The sequence below is a fragment of the Larus michahellis genome, chromosome 6 (assembly GCF_964199755.1).
Source record: "Larus michahellis chromosome 6, bLarMic1.1, whole genome shotgun sequence".
Taxonomy (NCBI): Eukaryota; Metazoa; Chordata; class Aves; order Charadriiformes; family Laridae; genus Larus; species Larus michahellis.
In genome coordinates this window covers 9,466,656-9,480,593 of record NC_133901.1, presented here as the reverse complement: position 1 = coordinate 9,480,593, position 13,938 = coordinate 9,466,656, and the positions used below count along the sequence as shown (strand labels likewise).

Genomic DNA, 13,938 nt, shown 5'->3' with positions numbered 1-13,938 from the left:
CTTTTGTTGGTTACGCTAATTAAAAACTTGAAATTTAGGATTGTCATGCTGAAGCTCTTGTACGAAGACTGGACAGCAGGTAGCCCTTTGCAGGATGGGCTGCTTTTTCTTTTGTTTTCTGCTTGCAATGGGAAATGTCACCGTCGCAGAGCGAGCACTCGGCTGGTGCAGCAAGGTGGGCACGGTGACTGCGGGGAGGAGACGGCACCAGCAAATCGTCAAACTGATGGTAAACCCACCCTCATTCAGCTTTTTCTTTTTCCCCAAATCTCTTGCAGTCTCTTTTGATGTTTGAGGAGGAGGAGGTGGCTCATGCTGGTAATAAAAATATTGCCGTGACCAGATAGCCAATATCTCTTAATTCTGAAAAATGAGAATACTTACTGTGGCTACATACAGCAAGAGGAAATACCAGAGAGCTCTAGGGAGAAAATTCGGACAAAAGATCTGGGATTTGTATGTCTAATTTGGTGCGTGTCTTATGGTGGTACAAGTCTGCATCAGGAAAAGCACTCACTGCTGTGAAATACCCAGTGGGCAGCGCCAGGATGAATGATGCTCTTCAGCTACATCGTTACTTTCTAAGTGTTACTAGAGATCAAACATGCTAAATTTACTAGAAAGGCTCTCCAGTTTGGTAACCTCACTGAGGCAATTATGGCACTTGAGTCACGGAATCAAATCCTGAAATAGCAGAAGGTTTTTGATGAGCACCAGGATTTTGTGGTGACCACTGAAGGCACTGACCAGCGTGGGCAAAAAGATCAAATGCTCCTGCAGAAGAACCATCCTTGAGTTACATTAGCTCGTGGTAGACACAAAGGCAAACACCGTTTTAGAAAATGTAACGGGTGTTAACAGCAAAATACCAATTTTTAAAATAAATTTCTGGGAGCTGACAATTCAAATCCTGCAGTCTGTGCTGGCCATTCCATTTCAAGGGGATACAGTAAGCTGGGCTGCAGAAAACAGAGGGCTCTGAGTGATGGGATTGTCCCTGCACCGGGCGATTAAACAGGCTTTTAGCTTAGGAAAGAGATGATTGACAGGGATTACAGCAGATGTGTTTAAAATCAGGAACAGCCTGTAGCAAGTAACTCGCTGTCTCCCATAACACAGAAACCAGGGGAATGCAAATGAAATGTCTGGACAACAGGTTTAAGACACGGGAAATGCTTTCCTTGCATCTTGTAATGAAATTGGGGATCTCATTGTCATGGGATGTTCTGGATGCTGAAAGCACGAGCATGTTCAAAATGTTATTAGGGATCAGGCAATGCCATCAAAGGCTGTTAAATACAAAGGGGTTGGTTTAACCTCTAGCGCAGCAAATTTCTAAATGGCAGATGGCAGAAAGATGAGATGATATACTGGGAACGGCATTACTGTATTTTTGTTCAGTTCCTTTATAATCCTTTCTCAGCACCTGCTCCTGGGCATTGTCTGGGCTGTCTGGCCGGTCCGCGGGGCTGCTTTGCTGTGCTTGTGCCGTGCAAGAGGAGACGGGTCAATGTGCAGGGGCTGAGCAGGCAGGTCCTGCTCTTCAGCCCTTGTCCCTTCTTCTGGGGTCATGTTTATACCCCCACGGGGCTTCTACAGAGAGGGGAATTTGGGAATGATTGCTTTGCCATAGCTGCTTTTCCTGGCTCCCTTTCCTGGCTCATTTCATGCACCGAAGCTTTAAAATATCTAATCTTTAGACGGCAAAATATTTGAGAGTGCTTGATGTGGTCCTATAATCCTGCACTGTAATCCCGTTTGAATTGAGCAGATTAGGACCACAGTTGCATTATATTTATTGGGATATAGCTTACAGCGTTAATGTTTTCCCTGTTTCCTGTGCAGATTGATCTATAGAGCCGCATCCAGCTGCGTCCTTTTTCCAATAGCCAGTGTAATTTTTCTGTGTGTTTTTTTTTTTTTTCTTTGTCAGTCTGTTCAAACTGTAGTGCCTGCTATCTAGTGCGGTGGTGATGGCAGATATTCCCATGTCTATTCTGTTTCCAAATTATTTCCGTTTCCACTTGCTGCTTGTTGTTTGTGTAATTACGTAGGGTTCTTGCTGTGGTTCTTTGTAGGGTTCTCCCACACACGAATCAGGGAAGATGGGATGAAAACAGGGGACGAGTGTGAGGACGTGGACAGGTATCTGCATGTGTGTGTGGTGTCTGTAGCATGGTATTTCCTCCTTGAAGCAAGAAATCCCGTTTCACTCCTTGGGAAGAATGGTACCTACCACTGTGTGCGGTGTGAGTCCCATCTCCCGGCGGGGTTTCAGCAGGAGGAGCTCTTTAGCTGCTCGTACCGCGCTGTCTCCTCATCCTGCTGCTTTCTGCCGTCACCATCGAGAAACACATGTGTGCCTGCACACGCGTGTGCACACACATGGGCACACACGCTTCCTATTGCAGCCTAAGGTGCTCACCGACAGTGACAAAGCCCTGTAAAAGCTCAGCATCACGGTACTTCCAGGGTTACTCACACCTTCCCACAGGAAGCTCCCTGTGCCATAGGTGGAAGACGGAGCAAACTTTGGTCCTCCCAGTTCACCACCCCAGCAGTAAATCCCAGCTGACCCTTACCCGCGTGCAGAGCGGCAGCTCCTGCCGGTGCCCAGCGGGAATTTGCACGCTCGCGACTGCTTTTCACACACCTTCTGCTCCTGTCAAACTCCAGCTTGAAAGCCTGCGCCGCCAGATGCTGAATAAATCCCCAGCTCCGTGGGCAGAGGGCTGCCTGCTGAGCCTGCTCCCTGCTCCCCGCAGCGGCATCGGTGCTGCAGAGCAGATCCAGCATCTCTCCAGGGGGCCGACTGGAAAGTTTGGGATATTTATATGCAGGATTGAAGTCTGCAGTCTGTGTGTTGTGTGGCCTGGGAGGAAACTTGGTCTGTGCAGTCTTGGTTAAAGCAGATTTTATCGGGGAGTCGTTAGGCTGACTTTGGGATCTGCTGAGACTGGGACGTCGCTGTACATCATGCTGACACAAGGTGCCGAACCGTGGATAGAAGTGGGGCTGAGTTTAGGAAAATCCCAGCTAAACCCCCTCTAGCAGCTGCTGCTGGTTTGTTTCAAGGCTCCATCCTTCAGGAAATAATCATAAACCCAGGCTCTGGCCAGGCTTTAAGGAAGTTAGCTTCAGTGCCAGGCTGAGAGCAGGACTCCGTATCACCACCCGCGGTGTGTGCTCCGGCAATGCTGACTCTGCGCCTGGCATCACAGATGGCTGCGGTTCAGGTGCAATAAAAATGGATTTCGCCCTTCAATACAAACCTTCAGTACAAATCAAAGCAAATACTGATGCAATTGCTAACATTTTTGCTTTGCTTAATTGAAGTAAATAACCAAACGCCATGGCAGCTGCTCTTCCAACATCTTTCTCCCTCCCTACAGTTACTCCTCCTGATGCATCCCCATCCTTCCCACTGCGGGTCTCCCACTATGAGCAGAAAATGCCCCTTTTCAGTCCTGGCAGTGCAGGTTGATGGCCCAGTCTGTGCTTAGAGAATTCCCTTGATTTTCTTTCTTCGTTATTAATCCTAGTTGGTACACTAGTGGTCATTACTAGCAAATTTGCATTGCATTCAGAATTTGCAAGGCATGCAGACTTGGGGTAATGTAAAGAGGAAACTTTTCTGGAAATCAAATATTTTGTCCAGTCCAGCAGATTCCAAAGGCAAAACATTTTGGATAAAAAGTGTCCTTCGGAGACCTGGGGATATCGGAAAGGATTTAGCAGAATCAAAGAGTGTCTGAGAGGAGGCAAAGCTGTGATGTGACTCCAGTCCAGGTAATTTTAACACAGAGTGTCGGGCACAGGGACCCCTCATCAGTGGTTTGCAGTTTTCTCCTCTTCCTCAGACTTACTCCAGCATCAGGACATAGTTGCCAGCTCAGGGAAGCGGATGGAGATTTAGGTTATGGTTGATGCCAGCCCTGGAGGAGGGGATGCTGGCTCCTGGGGTGCTGCTGTGGGGCTGCCCCATGGCACAGCCCCAGCCTGCGGCCGCTTCCCAGCACCAACTCCAGTAAATAACACAGGAGCAACAAATCTCCCACGGGCAGAACTGGAGCGTGTGCCCTGCAGCGGCGCTGGGGTGGGGGAGCTCCTGGGGATTCTGCTTTGGGACTTCTAGATACACTGTCTAGCGCTGTCTGCTATGAAATACTAGGTGTAACTACAGAATGTCAGGATGCTCCTTCAGTCAACCACTCTTCTCTTCTCTGGGCACTCCATTGTGCTGGTGCAAGTAGGGATGGGTTTGGTGTGCTCTGGGAGTACCAGCATCGGCCCCGCGTGCTCAGCGAGCCATGGAGCTCAGCCCGGTGAGTCTTTGCACCCATCCTTGAATAAGTTGCTTTTTTTTTTTTTTTTTTTTACAACTTAAGCAAGCCAAAATGATTAACTGCAATGTATTTTTATCATTCTGGTTTTTTTCCCCATACTGAGGTGACCACCTGTCTATCTCTGTGTCTCGCCGCCAGGCAGAGCCCCCCTGGGTGGGACTGTGGGCAGCTGGGCTCCCCCCGGCTCTGCCGTGTGCCACTGCCCGGGGAGGCTGACTTGAAAGGCAGCTTTTCCCATGGCTAAACTGCCTCCTGCAGACTTGCTACTGCCTGATAAGCTTTTTTTTTTTTCCCTTCTTGTTTTCAGTGTGCATTTTCGTAGTTACTTGGCTTCATCCCCATGCCACAAAGACTCCAGAAGACAACACAGCGTTTCCATAATTGCAGGAGCACGGTTGCTATTTTTTCCTGGGGTGTCTGTGAAGTACACGAGTGTCCTTGGTGTGTCCAAATAGGCATGGTGAGGTTGTCGGGGGGAGCTGCATATCCTGGCTGTCCAGACGCAGGCCGGGTAAGCAGATTCCCCCAACAGCCCTTGGTTGCCCATCCCGGCTGGGGTGGTGAAACACACAATTTTCATGGCAGAGAAAGGCACCCTGTAGATTGCAAGCATAATTATTCTTTTCCCCTGAGGACCTAATGAGTGGTTATGCATTTGGCAGTAAGTACCAATCCTCTTGCGAATCCTTTTGTTAATTAAATAGGCACTATTCCAGTATGAAAGTGATCGTTCAATACCGTTTGGAATATGCTCGGAGATCAGGGACTACTTGCCTGGCCAGCACTGGCCCTGGGAAGTACAGCTTCCTTGGCTTGGAAGTGCTTGGCAGTGCTTGGAGATCACCTGAAGACTTGACAGTGCCTTGTATTTAATTTACTAAAATGACATTACAGCACTCTGAGGTACATCGTGCTCCTGCCTCGGGTGCAAAAATAAAAGTTAAAAAGTCTTTGCAGAGTGTTCTGGAAGGGAAAAGACCAATATTTTTCCCCTTAGTCCAGAGGGAGTGGAAGAAAAATTAGGGAGCTAAAGAGTTCCCACAGTCCCTGGCTTTTTCCTGGCAGCAGAGTCTGCCTTCACCCCTGGGCATCTGCCTTCACCCCCTTCCCTCCCTCTCCGATGCAGGGAGGGAGGTCTTGCGCCAATTTTGCTGGATGTAGCCGATGGGATTCTCACCCTGTGCCACTCACTTTAATAATTGGAAGTGTTGTTGCAGCTGAAAGAGAGAATCTCGGGAGAAGAATGAAAATTCTTCTTAAAAAAATACTATTTGGGAAGGTGATATTTTCAACAAAATGGTCCCAAAGCCTGCTCTGGCAAGACCTGACAAGACGGGTGGAGGAAGTCACCCCGTTCAGGTAAAAAGCAGATTCCAGAAGCCCTGAAATGATGATTTTGTTAAACTAGTGATGTAGGCTAGTAACTAAGTTGTGGAGGAAGTGCTGACGCAACACTTCTTGCTGTATCACGTTCCCCAAAGAGGGGCCCGGCAGTGTGAAAAGGCAATGATAAAATTAATTGGACTGAAGATCACTTCTTAGTAATCTGCTGCATTTCAGCAAAAGACATTGTTCTGGGTGATGTGATAATTCTCCTCAATGACTAATTCCAACAGATGCCTCTCATTATTTTGGGAGTGCTGGTCAATGGGAAGAGATTTCTCTCCGATGCAGGGAGGGAGGTCTTGTGCCAATTTTGCTGGATGTAGCTGATGGGATTCTCATCCTGTGCCACTCACTTTAATAATTGGAAGTGTTGTTGCAGCTGAAAGAGAGAAACTCGGGAGAAGAATGAAAATTCTTCTTAAAAAAATACTATTTGGGAAGGTGATATTTTAATAGTGCTTATTATTCAGTATTGATTTGTATAAGATAATCACTGATGGAGACGCTCAACTTCCATTAGTTTGCTCACAAAAGAGCGCAGGTCCCCACGTTGGCTGGAGAAGGATGCAGCTGGAGTGAAAGCTGAGTGTTCCCAGGAGAATAGGAAGTTTGCCGAAGGGGTATCCATTGGAAGAAAGTTTTGCAAAAAATGCAGTCTCCGGTAGCTCGTCTTTATTCTGACCCTCTGCCAGCTCATCTCAAAGATTCAGAAGTTATTGCATGATAATTAGTCATCCATCTGCTACAGAGCGTCCCGGAAAAGGGCAGAATGGAGTTGTGTATTATTCAGCATCCAAAACTGAGACCTTAGCAACATATTTCTTCATATAAGTTAATTTAGAGTTTTAAGCTGTTACAAGTAATGCTTGGGTGATAGCTGACGTGTATGAATAACAGAATAATATACGTAACTGCCTAAAATCTTCTATTCAACAAGCACAGGCAAGTTGGAAGAACACAGCTTGGGCTGAGCTTTATTTGGAATAAATTTATCAGTCAGGTTAACCTGGGAAAGATCTGCCTTGTCTGTATGCGTGGTCTAGAAGATGAGTATGGCAAAATAGAAAACCACTTGTTTGCCACAAACTGCCAACCTCAGCGCGTTTCTCTAACTCTTCACTTTCCTTGCACTATTCCATATTTTTATAGTAGAAAAACTGGCTGTAGTTGAAAACCTTTAGTTGCTGTTTCACACCTGCTGCAGGGGGGCAGGTTTGTGGCTGGCAGCCGTGGGCTGTGCTCGGGGCAGGCGGTGGGGCCAACATCGCTTCCTCCGGTGACCCTGGACCAGCCTCTGCCCTCCAGCTCCCTGGGACAGAAAGGATGTGTGGGGCCTGATCCACTTCCCTCGAAAACCCCTGAAATACAACAGAAGTGAGAAAAGTGGTGAGCAACCTGCCGCCACGTGCTGTCTGCTGTCGCTGAGCCTGGCACGGCCACCGTGCGGATATTGCCAGGCTCCCAGGACCACACTGCTGCTGCTGGGGATGCTCCTCTCCTCCAGGCCTGGGATGCACCGCTCAGTAAGCGGATACCCGTGCCAGGGGCTCCAGCCTCGCATAGAAGGTGGGGGACAAAAAGCAAGAAAACCTCTTGTACTGTGCAATGGAGCTTTGTGCAGCTCAAAGTACTTTAATCACATTTAATCATGTTTGATGTATTACAATGCATTAATATAATGGTCGTTTCTGGAGCCCATCTTGTAAGCCACTGGCTTTCAGTCATCTGAGAAATGAAATAGATAACGTGGAAAAATTAAATTACCTGGTTTGGAGTGGGGAGTAGTGCAGTTAATAGGGTGATAGGCAATAAGCTGGTGGATGTTTTCCATCTGCAGGGATAAGTGACTGGTTAATTGAATTGGGCGCCCAGTAGGTTACATCCTCTTTGTAAGACATGGAAGCTCTGGGTCTCGGTTTCAGTATTGATTCTTTCACATCCTATTAAGTGACAATTTATTTAATGTTGTGTGGAGCTGGATAACCATTGCAAAATGCTTCGGTAGCAGGCGGCTCCCCCGGTGCCCGATGGCTGTACCGGGGGTGCTGTCGGCTCTCAGTGGGTGCTCCTGGTGCAGCCGATGAGCATCCGCAGGGCTGGCATGCGGGTGCCTCGGACACCTGGGGGGCTTGAAAATTAAGTGGGAGCTTGTTCATGAGTTCCCTGTGAGTGGATCTCTATAGGATGTACAGATTGTGTATATCATATAGAAATGCATGCAAAAAAAAAAAAAAAAAAAAAGAAGAGGAGGGGGGCTCTGACACCTGGTGGGTTTAGGAAGTTGGAACAGACATATTTTCTCCTTTGGTGCTGCTTATTTTTAAAGGCCCTTTTCCACAGGGAGCCCTGGCGCAGCCGTGGGGAGGCCGTAGCCGAGGGTCCCTGCTCTGGGGGCTCAGCTCCCGCTCGGGCAGAGCAGGAACTCCCGGCAGCGCTGCCCGCAGGGAAGCCGTCTCACACATTTAATACCCTGCTGGTATCTGGCTAAATTCTAATTAGAATTAAGCAAAGCTAGTGTATTTTTCATGGCGGTTTTGATTCGGTTATCGTTTCATCGCATCCTGAAGAATCTGTAACGCGGACGTGGGGATTATCTCTGCGCAAGAGCAGGGCAGCGTTCACAGTTTTGCACGGAGTCTCTCCCCGGGGCTGGGATGATGCTGCCTTATTTATACCCCAGGCTTAACACATTGCACGTGTCAGCACGGCCAGCAGCCTGGCCCCATTTGCCCGCACCGGTACATTCCCGATTTCAGTCCCTTCTGGGAGGATGGAGCCCTCTGGGCACGGGGCTGGAGCTGATAACAAATCTCATGTGCTGTCGGAGGCAGGCAGAGCTGGGCTGAAAACCTGCCAGAATAGATGCGTTTTAACTAAAAAAACATTTAATGGGAATTTTGATCAGTCTTCCTCAAGTGCAATTACAAATGCAAATTAAGTTTTTCATGTGGAAACCAGTGAAAATATGACGACTGTTTGCTAGATAAGCGCAGTGCTTTTGTTATGCAGCTCGTTTCCTTGCCAAGCTTCCAGTTTTGTTGTCAAAAATAAATGTTCCTTGTGGGTTTAGATACGCCCTGAGAGAGCTACAAATCGCTGCGGGGTTCGTCGCTGCTGCTTCAGATGGGACCACTCCTCAGCTGAGCGGGTGAGCATCCCACTGCAGTAGGGCCTTGGCTGTTAATTGAAATTAATATCACAAAAGCCCTTTAGGGAGATGCGTCCTAATCCCAGCTCGCTCCTGGGCTCTTCTCCCCACTCTCCTGGGTGGCCGCGCTCGTTATCTCGCCAGTGTCCATATCAGCCCAATTTACGGAGATGTAACGGAACTGCTGCAATTAGCCCAGCAGGAAACCTGTTTTCAAACAGCTATTGAGATGGAGTGAAATGGCTGAGAGATGCGCGCGGGCTGTATTTATAATCAGAGCTTTTATGGCCCAATGAAACTTTTATTGGGACATAACACAGAATTTCCCTGAGTGTGTCCTGCTGTGCTGTGGGAGAGTTATCGTATGGCAGTCTGAAAATCAAGGATTTGTGACAGTGTGTTAACATAATTCTCATGAACGCCAGTCTTGGAGACTACTGCCTGGAACATCTGCTCTGGGTTTTGGAAAGGCAGCTGTGGACAGACTCTGGTTGCAGTAGCAAGGTCTGGTCTGTTAAATAAAATAAAGGGCGTTTTTCAGGTGGAAAAGCTCCATGGGCAGAACCCTGCATTCCCCAGGCCCTGCTTCTGGAGCAGGATCCTGCCACCTCGGCATTGCCAGATGAATTTTTGGTGCTTCCATGCAGCTTTCTGGAGTTTGGCTGATCCAGTTACATTGCATGCAAAGTCCCGCTGAGCACCTGTCAAAATGTCCAACGTGATTAAAACTCTATCACGAATGCTGAAATCATGTTTGTAATGTGCCCCTAGCCTGGAATTGGTGACTTTGGCTGTTCTGCTGCATCTCATCGGTCTCTGGCCCTGCTCTGGCCGTGGGTGCAGAGGGCAGGTCTCTTCCCCGTAGGGAGCAGAGGGAAAGCTGCCAGCGTAGAGGTGATGCAGTGGCCAGTACTGGGCTGCATTTTGCACCCAAGAGGCAGGTTAGGTGCTGGTTTTACTGGTGTGAGTGTTGCTGGTGAGGCCACCCAGATGAGGTCCCACAAGGAGAGTTGCTGTCAGCCCGGCCCGGGTGGCCGCTGGCGGGGAGCGGCTGCTTCTGCGGCACTGGGAAAATGGTTCAGACTTTGCATTTAATGTTGCATGTAATTATGCAGTGGTGATGCAACGCCGATCATTTGCACTGCTGTAGTGAGCAACAATAACCGCAAACTTCTGCTTATGCATAGCATCGCGGTGGTATCGGGAACAAAAGCGGTTTGAGCTGTGTCCCCCTCCTAAAGCCCTGCCTCCCTGCCCACCGCCCTCAGGGACCATCCGTGGGGCTGGCCCAGGGGATGTCCTGGAAGAGATGGGGCTCAGGCAACCAGCAGCCCCCAGTGGGAAAAGCAGACGGCTGCTTTGTGCCATGGAGTAAATGCCCTCGACCTGCCATGGGAACGCTGCCCCAGGGTCAGCACAAGCTTCAGCTGCAGGGTACGGGCATGCAGGCAGGCGTGGGGATGCTCGGCATCCCAGGGCTCCTCCAGATTCACATCCCAGGCACCTGGCTTGGTGGCACCTGCTGTCCCCAGCTCACAGGAGGTCCCCAGCGCCCAGTGGGGACACCAGCTTGGCAAAGTCCCTCCACAAGCCCTGGGAGAGGCTTGTGGCTGTGCAAGTGTAACCTGGTGCAAGCGGCTGGTGCTCTCGGCGCAGCCCCCAAGGGCGCTGGAAACTATCCTTAACCATACTCCCCCCAGTATATGGTCTATACGCAGACACGGGCTGCATGGTCCTGGTTGCTGTCTGGGGTTAAACCATGACACGTTGCTAAAAAGGGAGGCTTCCAGCAAAGAAACTTTGCCGAGGGGCTCAGCTGACATTGGCACTGACGGTGCTACGTTCACTGCTGCATTAAGTTGATATCTTCTGTCAACGTTGAATAATTTCAGTTAAGGAGCTTAAACTGGCTGGGATGGCATCATTATTGGTGACCTGGATTGCTGGTTGGCATGCAGGGATGTGGGTTTATGTAACTGGCTGCATGTGGTTGGTGTCCAGCTCTCCTCCGCACTGCAACCTGCAGCCGAACACCATGCGGCGTCTTCCACGGTGCATAAACCTCCCACTGAAATAAGGTGAAAACGTGCCCTAATTATGTTGTGATTCATGGAGAACATCCCATGGTCACCGCCCGGCTCACGGCCCCCACGTGTCCTTGCAGATGTGCCAATCCCACTCTCTTGCAAAGCACAAATGTGATTAAAGGGGAGCCGGGGAGCTGCCGAGGTCCCTGCAGCAGTGAGGGGGGTGCAGAGAGTCGAGTGGCTTTCCTGGGTGCTCACCCGCTCGGGCACAGAGCCCCAGTGCCTCGTCCCAGGGAGATAACTGGGACAGATTTGCTTTATCAGCTCTTCAGATTTGTTTTATCAGCTCTCAAAATTTATAAGGCAATTTTGTAAGAAATTAAGGTTAAAGATTGAGAAATACTCAGATTATTTATGTGAAAAATTAGATTTTTATTTTTTTTTTTATATAGATCAATGAAAATTTCCACTTTACTTTTTTAGGTAGAAACGTGAACTTTGCAGCTGGTGATGAAAATTCTTTCCTAAAAAGGTTTTACTTAGTAAAGCATGAACGACGCAGGGATGGAGGGAGGCAGAGGTGATCTGCTCTACCTTTTACCCCATGCTCACCAGCTGCCTTGGCCTCACTGCCTGTGCAGTGCCTATGGTTTAATTAACATCTGTGGCTACCATGAATACAGCCTCCTGCTTAGGTCTGAGCTCAAGAAGGGCATGAAATGAAGACCTGCCATCTTAAAAGATTGACAGAGCCTGCCAGAATTTATATACAGCATATTGGTATTACCAAAAATACAGGTTTAGCTGGCAATAAGCTTAAATTTAATGAAACGAATGAGACGCTAATTGATATTTGTCCAGTGAAATGCTCTGCTTTGGTAGAATGGCGCGGCAGAGTAATTAGTGTAAACAGCCATCAGGCGAATTCTCAAGCCAGACTTGGCATAAAGTTTCAAAGTCGTTTCACCAGAAGGTGAAATTAAAAAAAAAAAAAAAAAAAGGAAAAGAAAAAAGCAAGAAGCAAACAGTGCGTTCAGCTTGAGCCGTGCCAGAGGGCTGGGTCTGCATCAGCTTGAAATGTTTCATCCAACCCAGACTGAAGGACCTTGGTTTATTTTTATGTTTTGGGCTGCAGAAGCATCTTTTCCCCACTCCTTAGAGCCAGAGCCGTGCTGCTGCCCAGCCCCAGGAGCAGAGACCCGCTGTGCCCTGGCACTGCCAGCCCTGCCTGCAGGGATCACCGGGGAAGGGCTGCCTTCATCACCCGCTGGGCTGCACGGCCCCAGCCCCCCACCATGCCTCCGCAGGGACCAGACCTGGTCTGAATCAAGTATTTTTTTTTTTTTGCTTTTTGGAAGTTTCCATTCTGCTGGCTGCAGCGATGCTCGTCATCCCACCCCTGCAAGGTCCTGGGCAAAGAAACAGACTGCCCAGGGCATCGAGACGTGTATTTGTGTAGGAGCAAAACATCTCCTGGCTTCTGCACTTGCCAGAGCATCCTGCTTGTCTGTGTTTGGCTCTTGTCTCTATTTTGGACCCCGGGATGGATGCAGCAGCTCCTGGGGCGGGGGTTAACGGGGATCACAGGAAAGGCAAAGCCAGCATGGTCCTGGGCATCTGTGTTAAAACAGATTTGCTTGATGAAGCATTTTAAGGAAGTTGTTTAATGAGCGATTGTCGTCTTCCTTGGAGAGGGAAATGCATACGTAGGTCTTGGCAAATAGCTGGGTCTGTAGCGGTTTGGTGGCACTGAAGCGGCAGGGAGAGCCTGGCCAGGGGCTCGTGGCTGAGCCTGAGCTGCCACCACACCCCAGCACCCTCCTCCACCGAGGCTGTCACGTATCTCTTGTTTTATAATCTCGGGATTTTCATGATACAAAATTATGTTATTCTAACGGTTTAGTCTAGAAGTGATTATCTTGTTCAGGGAAATGAAATAAATCCCGTATTTAAATACATATTTCTTTGGCAGAGACTGTAACCCCTCTGAAGCTAAGCGGCTTGAGTTAATATGCTCTGCGGGATGTGCCAGTGCAGAATGTGACTGTTCCTTTCTGTCCCTCCCTGGGTGGACACCCCAGGGAGTGGGCAGCAGTGGCATTTGGGATGGTGACCAGGACCTGCGTGATGGTACCCAGCCACGTCCCCAGGACCAAGTCACGCTGCTTGGCAGCACCGGCAGAGCCAACCGCTGGCTGCGACAGGAACTTTTCAGACGTGTATAGAGCAAGATATAAAACCACGTCTTCTTCCTTGAAACATCCGTGCCCAGCAAGAGGTTGCTGCATATCCATCAGAAAGAGAAATTATCCCAGTTTTGTCAACCTTGTTTTGGTCTCTGAAAGGCAAAGCTGGGCTCCAAAAGCTGGGTGAGTGCTTAGTCTGCTTACTTGGGCTGACTGCACTGCCAAGGCAGAGACCCGTGTGTGCCACCACCAACGTGCCAGCCACATCCCCCAGTCCCATGGAGACACAGAGGATGTCCTGGATGAGGCCCCACCATGGGGCACCTTGGTGTCAGTGACCCTGTGGCTTGTGCCCCCAGACGACACACTCTTTTCTGCGTATCTAACAGCATTTATTTGTGATATGCAACACTAACTTACTGATTAGGTGTTTGGAAACTCTCTCAGAGCTAAATCTTGTGTCTGAAACACAGCCTTGCAGCAGTTAGTTCAGCTAGTTATTACTTAGCTTTCTGACTTCCACCCCCCAGATCTGCCTCAAAGAAATGTGCTGCATAAGTGTTAATGAGCCATTAGATGAATGAACTGCAAAGAGATCATCAGAAGCTATTCACCCTGTCACCCTGGGTGGTGGGTGGCCTTGGCTGGCTGCCGGCTGCCCACCCAGCCGCTCCCGCGCTCCCCCTCCTCAGCAGGATGGCTGTGGGGGAGAAAACCGTGCTGTGCCCCCGCTGCAGGGGAGGAAGTCAGAGGTTTGTCAGCCCGAGTTCAAAACAGGTCATCATGGCCACACCAGCACCTCCAGCTTCTCTCTTATTGCCTCTGCTCCTGCCCTACCTTGGTGT

At 49.2% G+C, this 13,938-nt stretch overlaps 1 protein-coding gene across 2 annotated transcripts in view; it reads left to right on the top strand.

Annotated features, from left to right (window-relative positions):
* The window catches only part of KCNAB1 (potassium voltage-gated channel subfamily A regulatory beta subunit 1), a 74,373-nt gene that overhangs the window by 6,907 nt on the left and 53,528 nt on the right, over window positions 1-13,938 (top strand). The window lies entirely within an intron of this gene.